Source organism: Equus przewalskii, chromosome 1, assembly GCF_037783145.1.
Source record: "Equus przewalskii isolate Varuska chromosome 1, EquPr2, whole genome shotgun sequence".
In the NCBI taxonomy this organism is placed as follows: Eukaryota; Metazoa; Chordata; class Mammalia; order Perissodactyla; family Equidae; genus Equus; species Equus przewalskii.
This window is the reverse complement of record NC_091831.1, coordinates 70,379,149-70,393,695: the sequence shown is the minus strand read 5'-3', so window position 1 is coordinate 70,393,695 and position 14,547 is coordinate 70,379,149.

The window sequence follows — 14,547 nt, the reverse complement described above, 5'->3', positions numbered from 1 at the left end:
AAGTGGGAAGGTAAAGGGACCTAAATGGAAGTGAGATTTCCACACTTTATTTGAGTGGTAAGATGATGATACCAGTAGACTGTGATAAGTCACAGACGTATCTTGTAATACTCAGAAAAACTAATATAAAAACTATACATACTCAAAAGTCACTGTAAATAAATCAACATGGAATCCTAAAAAATACTCATGTAACTCACAGAAAAGCAAGAACAGAGAAACAAGGACCTAAGAAAACAAATAGAAACCAAAAAGTAAAATTGCATACTTAAATGCTAACATAGTGATGATTACACTAAATGTAAACTGTCTAAATATACCAATGAAAAAACAGAGATTGCCAGAGTGGTCCACACAACATCACCCAACTATGTCTTGATTAAAAAAATTCACTTAAAATTAAATGACATAGGTAGGTTGAAAAGAAAAGGATGAAGAAGGAATACCATGCAAACATTAACATTAAAAAAGCAGGAGTAGTTATATTAATACCTGATAAAGTAGCCTTCAGAGCAAAAAAAGAAAAGTTACTGATAGATTATGTTAAGTCCCTTGTGTTTTTTAATCTCACTATATTTTATTGAGTTATTTTCTTAGTAGTTGTACAGGGGATTAAAATCAAAACAATATAGTTTGAGTTTGAGAAGATGGATGGTGGTGATAGTTGCACAATAGTGTGAATGTAATGTCACTGAACTGTATGTTTAAAAATGGCTAAAATGATAAATTTTATTTGATGTAATTTTTACTACAATAAAAAATATTAAAGACCAATGTAATTTGGATTAATACTAACAACTTCAATAGTATACAAAAACTTTCCTCCAATGTATCTCTGTTCCCTCACCTCTCCTTTGGGGCATTACTTTTATACAAGTTACATCTGTATGTACTATCAGCCCACTAACACAGTTTTATAATTACTGCTTTAAGCTTTTGTCTTTTGACTCATATAGGAGAAGAAAAGGGTTATAAACAAGAATTGCATTTATAAGGGTCAGTCCTTTGGCCAAGTGGTTAAGTTCACGCACTCTGCTTCTGTGGCCCATGGTTCACTGGTTTGGATCCTGGGCATGGACCTACACACCGCTCATCAAGCCATGCTGTGGTGATGTCCCACATAGCAGCACTAGCATGGCTTATAACTAGGATATGCAACTATGTACTGGGAGTTTGGGGAGGAAAAAATAGGAATATTGGCAACAGATGTTAGCTCAGGGCCTATCTCTCCTCACCGAAAAAAAAAAAAAAAAAGAAGCATTTATACTCATTTTTATTTTTATCTATGTAGTTACTTTACCAGTGCTTTTAATTTTTTTTCATGTGGATTAGTTATTGCCTAGTGTCTTTTAATTTCAGCCTGAAGGACTCCCTTTAGTATATTTTATAGAGAAGTTCTGCTAGCAACAAATTCTCTCAGTTTTTCTTTTTCTGAACACTTCTTAACTTCTCCATTTCTGAAGAAGAGTTTTGCTGGATATAGAAATCTTTGTTGACCATCTTTTTATTTCAACATTTTAAATATTTCATCTCACTTTTTCTGGCCTGCAAGATTTCTAATGAAAAATTAGCTATTAATTTTACTGAAAATCCCTTGTATGTGATAGGTCATTTTTTCTTGCTACTTTGAAAATTTTCTTTTTGTCTTTGGATTTCTACAGTGTGTCAATGATGGGTCTAGTCATGAATCTATTTGAGATTATCCTATTTAGAGTTTTTTAAGATTCTTGGATAGGTAGGTTAATATTTTTCTTCAAATTTGTAAAGTTTTTGGAAGTTATTTCAGTTTTTTTTCTCTTTGTCTCTCTCCACTCATTTTGGAATGCCCGTTATCTATATGTTGATTCTCATGATGGTTTCCTACAGATCTCCAGGGTGCTGTTCATTTTTATACATTCTTTGTTGTTTGTTTCTCACACTAGACAGCTTAACTCTCTTCAACTTTTCTGACTCTCATTCCAGCTCAAATCTGCTATGAGGTCATCTAGTTTTTGTTTTTTTGTTTTCACTTCAGTGAATGTACTTTTTAACTCCAGAATTTATACTTAATTTTTAAAAATGATCCTATGTGTTGATATTCTCTATTTGGCAAGACAAAATTCTCATGCTTTCCTTTAATTCTTTAGACATGGCTTCCTTTAGTTCTTTGAACATATTTATGATAGCCTGTTTAAAATCCTTGTCTAGCAATTCTAACATGTGAGTTTTCTCAGGGGCCGTTTCTATTGATGTTTTTTCCCTGTGTATATGCATTTTTTCCCTTTTTCTTTCTTTGTGTGTTTCATAATTTTTGTTGAAACTCAACACTTTAACTAACATAATATGGAAACTCTACAAATCAGATCACCCTCCCACTCTTCGGTTTGTTGTTGTTGCCTTTTGCTGTTGTTGATGCTTTTTTTTGTTTAGTGACTTTCCTATAAAGTCTGTATTCTTTGTCATGTGTGGACACTGAAATCTATATTCAGTTAACTCATTGGTCACTTAATGATTGGACATATATTTCCTTAAGTGCCTTGAATCATCTAAGTCTTCCACCCTTTGCCAAAGGACTCTATTTGTATGTTGGGGCATGCCTTCAATGCTCCAGTAGTTTATGACTCTGCCTTAGTCTTCACTTTCTGCTTGCACAGGACCTCAAGTTCACCAAGAAGTGAGAGATTGGTCCTTTTCAGGTCTTTCCTGGGCATGCAGGCAGCCCACCCATGCACATGTTCTTCTCAATTCCCAGGAATAGGAATCCTAGAAGCACTTCCCATGAAGGACATTTTATAATAATAAAATTATCAGTTCATCAGGAAGACATCACAGTCATTATTATTTATGTACCTAATGAGAGTTTCAAAATACGTGGAGCAAAATTGAAAGAATTAAGAGAGTAATAGATAAATCCATAATAATAGTAAGGCATTTTTCAACACTGTTCTCTCAGCAATTGATTAAAAAAATGGCACAAAATATCATTAGGATATTTTGAACAACTTGAAAAAGACAATTATACACTTGATTTAATGAGCTTTCACAGAATACTATATCTAACGATTCAGAATACATATTCTGTTAAAGTGCATGTGGAACATTCATCAAGAGAAGGCATATGTTGAGCCATAAGTATAAATAAATTTATAAAAGTTGAAACAATAAATATTTCACAATATGATCACAAAATAAATGACAGAAAAAAATTAGAAAATTTCCAAATAGTTGACAATCAAACAGCACACTTCTAAATAACTCACGCGTTAAAGAAGAAATCACAACGGAAATTAGAAAATATTTTAACTTCTATGACAATGAAAATACAACATATCAAAATCTGTGGGGTGCAGCAAAAGCAGTGACTAGAGAGAAATTTAGAGCTTTCAATATTTATGTTGGAAAAGAAGGCAGATATAAAATCAACTATCTGAGCTTCTAACTTTAACAAATAGGAAAAAACGTGCATAGTACCAAAAGTAGTGGAAATAATAAAGAGTGAAAATTAATGAAGTAAAAAATAGGCACACAATAGAGAAAATTAACAAAGCCAAAAGTTTGTCCTTTGACAAGATTAATTAAACTGGTAAACCCCTGGCAAGACTGATCTAGAAAAAAAGAGAAAACGCAAAATACCAATATCAAGAATAATAAAGAAACTATTATTATAAACTTTAAAAACATCAAAAGGATTATAAGAGAACTTAATAGATGATATTATACCATTAACTTTGACAACTTTGATGAAATGGGCAAATTCTTTAAAAAATACAACTTAGCAAAACTCACAGGAGATAAAATAGGAAATCTGAATACCCTTTTATCTATTAAAGGGATTGAATTCATTAGCAAAAAAAAAAAAAAACTCCCATAAAGAAATTTCCAGGTCTAGATACATTCACTGATAAATTCTATGAAACATTTGAGAAAAAAATGCGAATCTTACACAAATTCTTTTAGAAAATGAATATGGAAACATTTTCTAAATTGTTGAGACAAGCATAACCTTGAAAGCAAAACTAAACAAAGGTATTACAAGAAAAGGAAACTACAATTTCCCTTAAGAACATAAACACACATTTTTAGGAAAATTGAACAAAATGAATCCAATGTATGTAAAAGACAATTATTACGATCAAGTAGGGTTTATCCCAGAAAGCAGATTGTCTTAATATTTGAAAATCTACTGATATAATTCACCACATTAACAGAATAGAAGAAAATACGTATAATTATCCCAATAGATGCAAGAAAAGATTTGACGAAATTCAACATGCACTTATGATTTAGAAAATGGACTCAGCAACGTAGAATACAAAGGAACTTCCTCAGTATGAAAAGGGGCTAACATAATTAATGGCAAAATATATCTGCTCTTGCCAGTTCTGTTTAATTTTGTTCAGGAGGTCCTACCCAGGGGATAGGGTTCATTGCAATAAGGCAAGGAAAAGAAATGCTTAGCAAAAAGAATGGAAAGGGAAGGAAAATATAAGAATCCATCGTTACTCATAGTAGGTAGTAAATACATATTGTTTAAAAACTAGAGTGTCAGATACAGTCTTTGTGGAGGGTAATTTGGCAATATCTATCAAAATTTAAGATGTTTATGTCATTTGGCTTAGAGATCCCACTTCTAACTTCGAAGAATTCTTCCTAAAGGTATACTTGGCTCCTGTGTGAAATAAAGTATGTACAAGGATATCTTTGCAGTCTTTTCTTTTTTAACTAGCAAACTTTTGGAAACAACCTAAATATTTATCAACATGGGACTGGTTAAAAAATATTATGAGATACTCTGCAGCTGTAAAAAGAATAATAATAATAAGCACTTCAATATGTTCTGATATGGAACAATATGCAAGATATTTTTTATAGTTAAAACTAGTTTCAAAATAATGAATAGATTCTGGCTCACTCTTCATTGAACTATGCACATCTAATTCAATTTCATTAAGGGTCGCCCAAGGATTGTCTCCATCAGGTCCTCTGAGGTCTTTGCTAAGAACACCTATTCGCTATCTATCCTTCCTACCCCCCAGATATACTATGATGCATACCAAATATTTGAGAACCAATGAATAAATGAATGAACACACTTTTGCCTCATTCCCATGTGGTTCCTTCTCCCGCAGTAATCTGAAATGCTTCATTGTTCACACTCAAACACGAACTATGCTCTCTGTGCTTCACAGCTAATGATAATTAATGCTGTGCAAGGGCAGTGGTGTCTTTGGCTAAGGGGTGAGATAGAAATGCCTCAGCTCTATTTCTGGCTCTGACTGTGACATAGAAATGTGTGAGGCCCCCATGACATTTCTTTGCTTTGCTTTGATTTGTGCATCTGCTCAATGGTGAAATGATACACTAGGAAGAAAGTATGGAACCTACTGAGACATTTTCTTAGGACCCTGGGTTCAAAGAAACAGGCTAAGGATTTTCTAAGGCATTCTCATGATTCAAAAATGGGCTTTAAAGAAACAAATCACCTCTTACCAGTTTGCGGCACTGAATGAGTAGTCTAAAATTTGAGTCTGATTTAGCTTTCTTTATCGCCTGGGGTTTTGTTGTAGAACATGAGTAGATTATCCGTTTGTATTGAAAAAGTCACCACATATTTATCCAAATTAAACCAATATCTGTACACATTAACTAGGCATTAATTTTAGGTGAGACACTGTGCTTGGTACTATGGGAATGCCAAGGTAAGTAAGAAAGTCATAGGTACATTTAAAAAAATCTCCTCGCTGGGGAGAAGACCACCACCTAAATTAGTGCACTGTCTGCCGGAGCATGGTAAGAACTTGCAAGGGAGGCACAGGCAGCCTTGTCTGTTGAAGTTAAGAGAACACTGGCTCAGCTGAATGGGGGGTTCAGACAATGGCGGAGTCCTTGAGCTCAGCCTTGTGGTCAGATGAGGCTTCAAGAGGGGAGCTGAGTTTGTGGCAGGAGCAGCATCTAAAGGCACTAGGTCAGGAAATCATGAAGTGTGTTCAAAATCTACTGTGTAGAACAGTTTGACAGATAACTAAGGCATGCATAGGAGAGGAGTCGGAGACAAGGCTAAAAAGATGGACAGGGTTTTAGAAAAGAGTTCTGCTGACATGGTGAAAAGTATTTGATTAGAACATGTGGAGCTGGGAAAAAGCTATAAATGCTTCAAATTTCCTCCCATGCAATCAGTACGTTTAAGCCCCAAAGGGAAAGGAAAATACAACACCTCTCACAATTATCCTTCCATGATTGGATCCAGTAAGTATTTGACCACTAAACCATTAGACAAATGAAAACAGAAAGTGAGAGTCATAGAGAGAACTGCTTCTTAGTGCCATCTACACCAGGCAGGCCATTGCTCTTGGAATTCATGTTTCTCTCAACCGTGGACAAAGACAGGACAGATGGCAGAGCCAAGTTTAAAGGGAGAACTTCAAGCTTTAATGCATGAAATACTCAAATACAAGACTGCAGAAGATGGGTCTATAACTGAGGCAAAATGTGCTGAGCCTCCTGGAGCTTTCTGCCTTACTTTACTGATGTCACTTTAGGAGTTTGGCACCAACTGGCAGAGGCCAGAGGAGCTTAATTCTCACTTGTTCTCCCTGTCCTGGTGAGAGAGAAGTGAATGGATGATCGATTAAGAGTGTTATTTTTCCTTAACTAGAGCTTGTGACTCTAAAGTTCTCTCACTACTTGCATTGACTTTCACAGCTCACTCTGTGTGAGGCAACAAGGGAGGGATTATTTTCATTTGGTTTGACAATGAAGAAACTGAGGCTTAGAGGAATTTCATGTCTTTTCTAAGGCCTGGTCGCTAAACGGAGAAGGTGAGATTCGTCTCAGGTTTTATTTATTCAGCAGTCAAAAGTGTAAGTGTCTTCTATGCTGCAGCCACTTGCTGAATGTTCAATAAACCAACCGCACATCCTAATTCAAGGTCTGCAGCGCCCAGAGGGAAGATTCTAGTTCATAAAACAGGAAAACAGCGCTAACATGTGCTGTGTTTCCAGTTATGAAAGCAGAAAAATACTGAATAAAAGTAGCCAAACTAGAGTCTTTTTAGACACATAGCTGAGCTTAGTAGAAGAAAGAAAAATTCCCACATGCCAAAAATGAAAACTGAAGGCTAGAAAAGTTTGCTTGTGGTCAGATGCTTCAGTAGGCAGAGAAGTAGAGTCTGAATAGAGGTCCTAGCAGCTGGGGATGGGGATTGAATGCCATACAGGATGGGAGACGGGGTCGAAGACCTGCGGCACCTGAAGGTTGGATCTGAGACGCTCTATACAGAGCCAGGAATCTGAAAGAGCTGTGCTTCCGCAAGGGGAAACTCTAAACATGGGAGCAATAAGGAAGCCTGCTGCTCGCCTGGGCCTCTGAGTATAAAGAAAAAGAAAGTCACTGTGAGGTGTGAAAACTTGAAGCCCATGCCATGCACAGGGGTGGTATGGAGTTCAAGTGTATCCCGAGAAATGAGCGTCAAAGTGGACCTGCAGGTGCCCTGAAGGAGCAAAGGCAGAGCTACTCTGCATGGAACTTTCCACAGTCAGAGTATCCAGAGTGCCCACAGGTAAAGAAATCCCTTGGCAGATGAAACTTTAAAACAAAAATTATGAGCTGTAAGACAAAGCTGTCAACTGTGAGGAAGAAATAGAAGACACAACAAACACAACATAGCACTAAAGAATTTGAGATAATCAAGCTGTCTGAAAGAGCCTAAAAATAAGCCAATATTAGTGTATTTAAGAGATCAAAAAGTGACTAGAAACTCAAATGAAGTAGTAGATTCTGGGCAGAAAAACAAAACAAGCAAGACAAAGCTAAGTAAATGAATTTCCAGAAATAAAAATCCAGTAACTGAGATAAACCAAAAGTTAATTTATCAGCAAGTTGGACTTAACTGAAAAAAAAAGAATGCTTGAGAGATTGAGCTGAGGAAACTATCTGGAGATAGAAAATATAAAGTGATGCTTAACATCTAGTATCCGTCTAACAGGTTCGAAAGTATTAAGAGAGAGGACGTAGGGAGGCCATATCAAAGTCATAATACCTGAGACTTTCCATACGTAATAAATCTTCAGTTGACATTGTGTACTGAGTCCCAAGGAGGAAAAAGAAAAAGTAATCCACATCAAGAGCCGCGGTAGTCAAGCCGCACAGCACTGCAGACCAGCAGGCATATGAGGGAGACAAGCAGTTAGAGGACTAATTGCTGAGGAGGGTCCCATGAGCACAGGCCCAGGAGAGGTTCACAGGAGGAGAGAATGGCTCCAGGGGGTGTTACAAACAGGCTTAGTGAGGTAGCCACTCTACAAGCCGGAAGGGGAGATATGAGAGGCAAGTAGAGCAGGGTGGTAGAGCACTGAGGCAGGAACCAACTTGATAGGCTCAGGGAAAAACGAGGCAGTTAGTGTGGGCGTGGAGGAGAGAAAGTGGACACGGTAGCAGGGAGAGGCATAAAGGGAGGTAGGACCTGCTCTGGGAGAACATTGTGCATCCTTCCTCGTAGGCCCAGGAGAGTCACCAAGGATTTTCAACAGAACAAGGACAGGGTAAAATTTGTGTTTTAGAAGATACTCTGGCTCTGTGTGGAGGATGGACAAGCAGTGGGTAAAAATGGAAGCAGACACATGAGCTAGAAGATTGTTACCACAGTACAAGCATGAGATGGATGCTGAAGGTTGGATATAGCCAGACCCAGTGCAGTGAAGGAAAGGAGACAGTCCTGCGAGGGGCAGAGGGACACGTGGTGTACAAGGTGTGGTGCCTGTAGGGGGAGGGAGGAGGGTAAACGATGGCTTCCATGTGTCTAGCTAGGGAACAGGGATGCCGGTCCCCTGACACAGGTCATACAAGATTTCTGATCTTAAGAGACACGTGGGTTTTATAATATATTTCACGATCTAATCACTATTTACTATTGCACCATCTCCCTATTTAATAGCAATGACAAACATCATTGATTCACAATTATTAATTCACCATTATGAATAATCTTGAAAGGAAATTCATGTTTAGTTTGGGACCAACGGTGAACTATGATATTCTTAGCGAGGTAACGTTACATAAATGAGCAGCAGTAGAATGCTGACCCTACTTATCCTTTACGTAGGGAGGCCTCTTTAGAAAGGAAGTAAACAGTTATAAGTATGAGGAGCCAGAGCATGTAAGCAGCAAGCATTTGTGGTGAGGGGTTGAGGAAAGATGATGTTTCTAAATCATAGTAATTTCTCAGTATCAGAAAAGGAGTGCTCATGGCATAGATAATATGACATGGCTGAAATCTTGTAGGCTCTTACAGGACTGTTCACTCTCCCTAGTCCTCCTGATGGGTGGCATAGTGAACGGAGGGTTTCTTAGTTCGGGAATGGGAGGAAATAACAGCTTTCTAACTGTGGGCGAGTTGTAGAATCAAAGGGAGACAATATCACTGAACGTCCATAATGTGCTAGAGATTCTCCCTACATGAATTCTAAGTCAGCCTCACTGCAGATGAAATTGTGAGTATCGTTGTAACCATTTTAAAGGGGGAGGAAATGGGGACTAGGGGAAGCACCTGGGCCGAAATTGTAGCCCACAGAACTGGGAGAGATGTTTTGAAGGCAGACCTGCGGGGTTCCTGCTGTCACCCCACCCCAGTCAAAGGCCCTCCCATTGGGACCTCTTGCAGGCCTGTCCCTTCTTCCTGAGGGGTTTTGGGGAGGGGCAGTGGAGCTCAGGTGGTGGCCGGCCAGGCCTGGCTCCTCCCTCCTCTTGCTGTGTGGTCTCCAAAAATCACTTAACCTCTTGCTGCCTTGGCCTCCCCATCTGTGAAATGGGGATCAGATTTCTTTGTGGCACATCTGTCTGCCCAGTGAAGCCTCGAGGATGAATGATTAATGAGATCGTGGAGGGGGCGTGTTGCGCCCCAGGGCAGACTCATTTATTATGGAACAGAGTTCGTATTTTTTCTTCCTTTCACACTCTGACAAGTATTTGTTTTAAAAAAAGGAAATAAACTAAGGTAAAAATTTTCCAGAATGTTATTTGCATAACATTTAATAATTACAAATTAACTTAAGCTAAAAACTTTTCATTTAGTTAATGTGAGATTACTATCTGAGAAAACTTTTGTTTTGGTGCTGGCATAATTTTCAAGAGTTCAACCAGACTTAACTTTTTTATTCTCTAAATAAAATGGATTATGCAAAAGTGACATTTCAAATTACCACCATTTCCAAACACCTTTAGAGCTCTGAGGGTTAGTCCTTCCTCTAGGGAGAATCTGGGGAATAGTTTAAATAATTCTAAACCAACTCTCAGCTTGTTATGACTTTTCCAAACATTAGGATTGAATAAATTTCTACGTTTCTTTTAAAAGTTAAGGCTAAGAGCTAAGGACAGAGAGGTGTTATCAATCCTTAAAACCATCATTGACGAATACGTACACAGCGTCATTAGACTGCAGACGCAGCCATTGTTCCGCGTGGGGTGCAGTAAGTGGCGCTTGCCCAGGGATGGTTCGGAATCTCGAGGGACATGTATTTATGTAAACAGATCATTTTACTAGTACAAGGCACATGTGACTAGAATTCAGGGAGGCCTCTCTTACTGTGGGAAGGTTTAGTCTGAGAACATTTCTTTGCAAGTTTCTGATAGAGGATTCTTTCATTCATTTATATGCTGGATGTGAGCAGGGCTCTCCCGGGTGATGTAACAGAGGTGGGTTGTAATGATCAATAGGAATGAGATTTAAGACCCCAGTGCCTACGGGTGGGAAGAGAGTAGATGCAGGCTAGCTAAAGGTGATAGTCCATCTCTAACCTGTGCCACACCAAATGAAAGCCAGGCATTCTTCCAAGAGATGGTAGAAGTGTGGATTTTTGTGTGAAGCTTCCTGACTTTCAAGTATTGCCAATTAATTGCAAAAGTAGATTTCTTTAAACAGTGGGCACTGTGTTGGGCTAAATAAAACTATTTCTCAACCTGCGTCCTAAATGTTCTTTCTGCCTCAGAAGTCTCTACTTCCATCAACTGCTCCCATAACTACTCACAGGCAACCATCTGGACTCTCGCCATAGGTAGGAATGTTACACAAGGCATCTGAAAATGTGACGACTCAGTTACGGTTCTTACATGGTGACATAGCTACCTGATTTCTCAGAGAGCAATTGTGTTATTAATTAAGAGAAGGAGGTGTAACTGGGGTGTACTGCTTGAAGGAATGAAATTCAAAATATATGTACCACCGGGAGGTCAGCTAAGCATTCTCCTTCACAATGCCTTTTACTTACTCATTCTTCCTGTACAGAAGCCCAAGATGCTTTATTTAAACTCTATCTGTTAGCTCTAAAATCTTTTCATTAAAAAAAGGGAAGTTTAGAGTCACTTTAGAAGCTGTTTTTTAATCTATTTCTGTGTTATCATTTCTTTTTGTGAGCAAAGCCCATAAATAAGGATGGAGAGGGCCAGACACCCCATCGATAAATCGTCAGACCTGAGTTAGATATACATCCTGTAAATGTCAACTCAGGCCACTGCAGCAATCTTGAGCTTCCCATGGCCTTGGTTCATCATCTTTCAGTGATTGTGCCAGTCATTGTGTGGCTGAAGTGGACAAATATGCCTAAGGATATTGGACACCTCTGCCCAGCGCCCACTGAAGTCAACAGTTGGCCTGAGACTGTTCTCTTGGTGAGGAGGAGAAGAAAAAGATTTAGTGGTGTGATCAGGAGAAAACGCCTTCCTCACACTATTGCTTCTATTTGGACACACTGAACAGGATGACCGGGGAGGTTATAGCAATCTTTCCTACAGCTCACAAGCTAATATAAACAATAGATGCATTTGAAGGCCTCCTCCACATACACATATTCCCAAAGGTAAGTCTAAGTGAGGCATAGACAAACAGAAGGCAGTGGCTATGCCTCCTCTGAGATTGAAAGACCACCCTGGTCTCACTGGAAACAGCAGGTCAAGGGCTATTGCTCGACTGCAGACTGGTGTCTGTGTTGGGGTGAGGAATGGCAATTTGCAAGATGGCAGCAGCTTGATGCTTGTGATTTTGTTGAGGACAAGTATGAACTGAACTCATTCTGTTTTTCTTTTTGAATAACACCGTCCCCTGCCTTGAGGAGGAATTATGAGTGTAAGAGAGAGTTTAGAAATGTTTCAAAGCTATGAAAGTTGATCTGGGAGTAAGGGGAACAGCAGTGTCCTTGCATTAGAGAAGCACAAACCTGATTTGTTAACCTTGTTTTGAATTTCTCTGTGATGTGGGGCACTCACTATACCTAGCGGCAACAGAATGCAGATATTGACAGAGACCTCTGGGAGAAGACACCAAGACTGTTTATCCTGAATACATAACATGGCTTAATGAGAGTGAATGAGGATTTATACCACCAGAAGTTACTCATGGTCTAACAAGAAAGTTTTCCAAGAAACTGAAATTTACTGAAATGGTCTCTGGATAATTACTCATATTCTGTGTTGCTCAGATATCTTGACTCTTTTGGTTTTAGCAGCCATAATTATTCTGTGGGAAATGCAATGATATTGATGTAGCATTTACCAAATACCTTTAGCTCTATTATGAGAAATCAACAGTAGATTTAATCGCAAACCAGAGTATTGATTGTAAGCCCAGTCTTTATGTAGAGAATGGACCTTCTGGAAGAGCAAGCGACTTATTCTTATGTTTACTCTGACTGTGGGAAAGAGAAAAGAGTGGATTTCAAGGTCTTTGGAGGATGGATGCAGAGACAGAATATGGAAAGACACGTGCATGTTAGTGTATTCCTGAACATGATTTCAAGAGCACATGGCTAATCTTTGGGAAAAGTTCTTACTCAGGGGGATTTTAATATCTTGTGGTTTCAATCTTCTCATTCTACTGGACTGAGTGCTCATTAGAGTCTCAGGTTTCCCGGGCATCACACAGCTACCCAAGCTCAGATTTAATCAGCAGCAGACATCCATCAGGAGGAACGAAGGGCCATCCCTGCCCCCTCGTAGCCCTCCCATTAATGAAATATTTGCCAAGAAAACAGTGCCAGAATGCAAACAAATAGGATTGACCATATCCTTGCCTCACTTCTAACCTCCTGTGATCTTTGGCTTCTGTTCAGTAATTGTGTTTATTTTGGTTTCATTAAAAAATGTGAGAGATGGAATTTCACTTAGGCCTAAAGTTCAAAGATTTACAGCCCAGATACAGCAGAGAGAGCTGTCTTGGCATTCGTGTCAGTTTGGGGCTGAAAGCCCTGGTCTATTTAGGATGTTTTCTGCAGACGAGGTAACAAATGTCCTTTACATTTTCCCAACAATTTAGAACATACTATCACAATCATTTTTCTCACCTGATCTTCTCAATCATTCTGTGAGTTAGATGTGGTCATTCTCATTTTTCAGATCTCAAAGTCACCTTCTTTTCCCAGATTTGTGAGATTAAAAATAAAATGCTTCAGAGGTATCATAGATCAAAATAAATGGTTTCTTCCATTCTTAGATGTCTACAAGATCAAAGGGCCCCTTTCCTGTGTCAAGACCACTGTGCCAGGCCCACGGATATGAAATGAGCCATAATCCCAGCAGCTTGACTGATAACACATGTCAGAGAACGCATTCACATGTGTACTACTATAAATTAAATCACGAATCCAATTTGAAAATAGTAATTCACACGATCAGAATCCCCATCATCATGTCTCCATTCTCTATGCCGTTGAGTCCATAAACCACACTGTCTGCATGCAATGGAGCAAAGTCTTACCAAGGTTCCATTATTGGATGGATATTGCTTCCCCATCTTGAGTCTTATCCAGCCGGACTCCATCAACTGAAGGGAGCCACTCATTTTTCCCTGGCAGTATGACATTCTGAAAAATTACTGTACCATAAAACCATGTAAAATATATTCCAAACTTCCAAAAGAGATGAGAACACTAAGGTTTAGAGAGATTGTCATGTATTAGTACATGACAAAAATGAAGGAGAATCAAGATTATGTGACCAAGAGTCCTCTTTTAGCTTGGTGATCAGCAGATTTTACTGATAAGAGCATAGTAAAGAACAGGTGAGATGAGACACTAGGTATAGCTTCTGGGAACAGGAGCAAGGCAAGTGCTGACCACAGAGCTGTGGAGTGAAGATGCTGAGTCTAGCCAACATGTGTTGGAAATGGGGACCCACATTGAGGAACCAATGTGCCTCCCAAGGCTGATGAAGCACAGTTAAGAGAAGTAAATATTATGAGCTTGTGACATCCTCAGCTTCCCACAGTTTCTTCTCTTCCTGGTTCAGAGGGGTGCTTGATAACATTTGCCAGGAGACAATGCACTGCAGCTAAGTCCTAGGACAACCAAATTTCCAGGACACCTAGGTGAGGGTACTTTCTCAATGAAAGCAGTGCATTTTAATTTTCAAGTTTTTCTCATTGTAGAACTCTCACTGACACACCAGATGATAATCACTCAATATTGAAATTACTATTATTACGCTCTTCTTCAATTTTTTTTTCCTTTCCTTTTCATTATGAGTTGAACACCAAGTCCCTCAAGTTTGACCTCCATGATATTTCTCTTTCTTTCCTTTGATCAC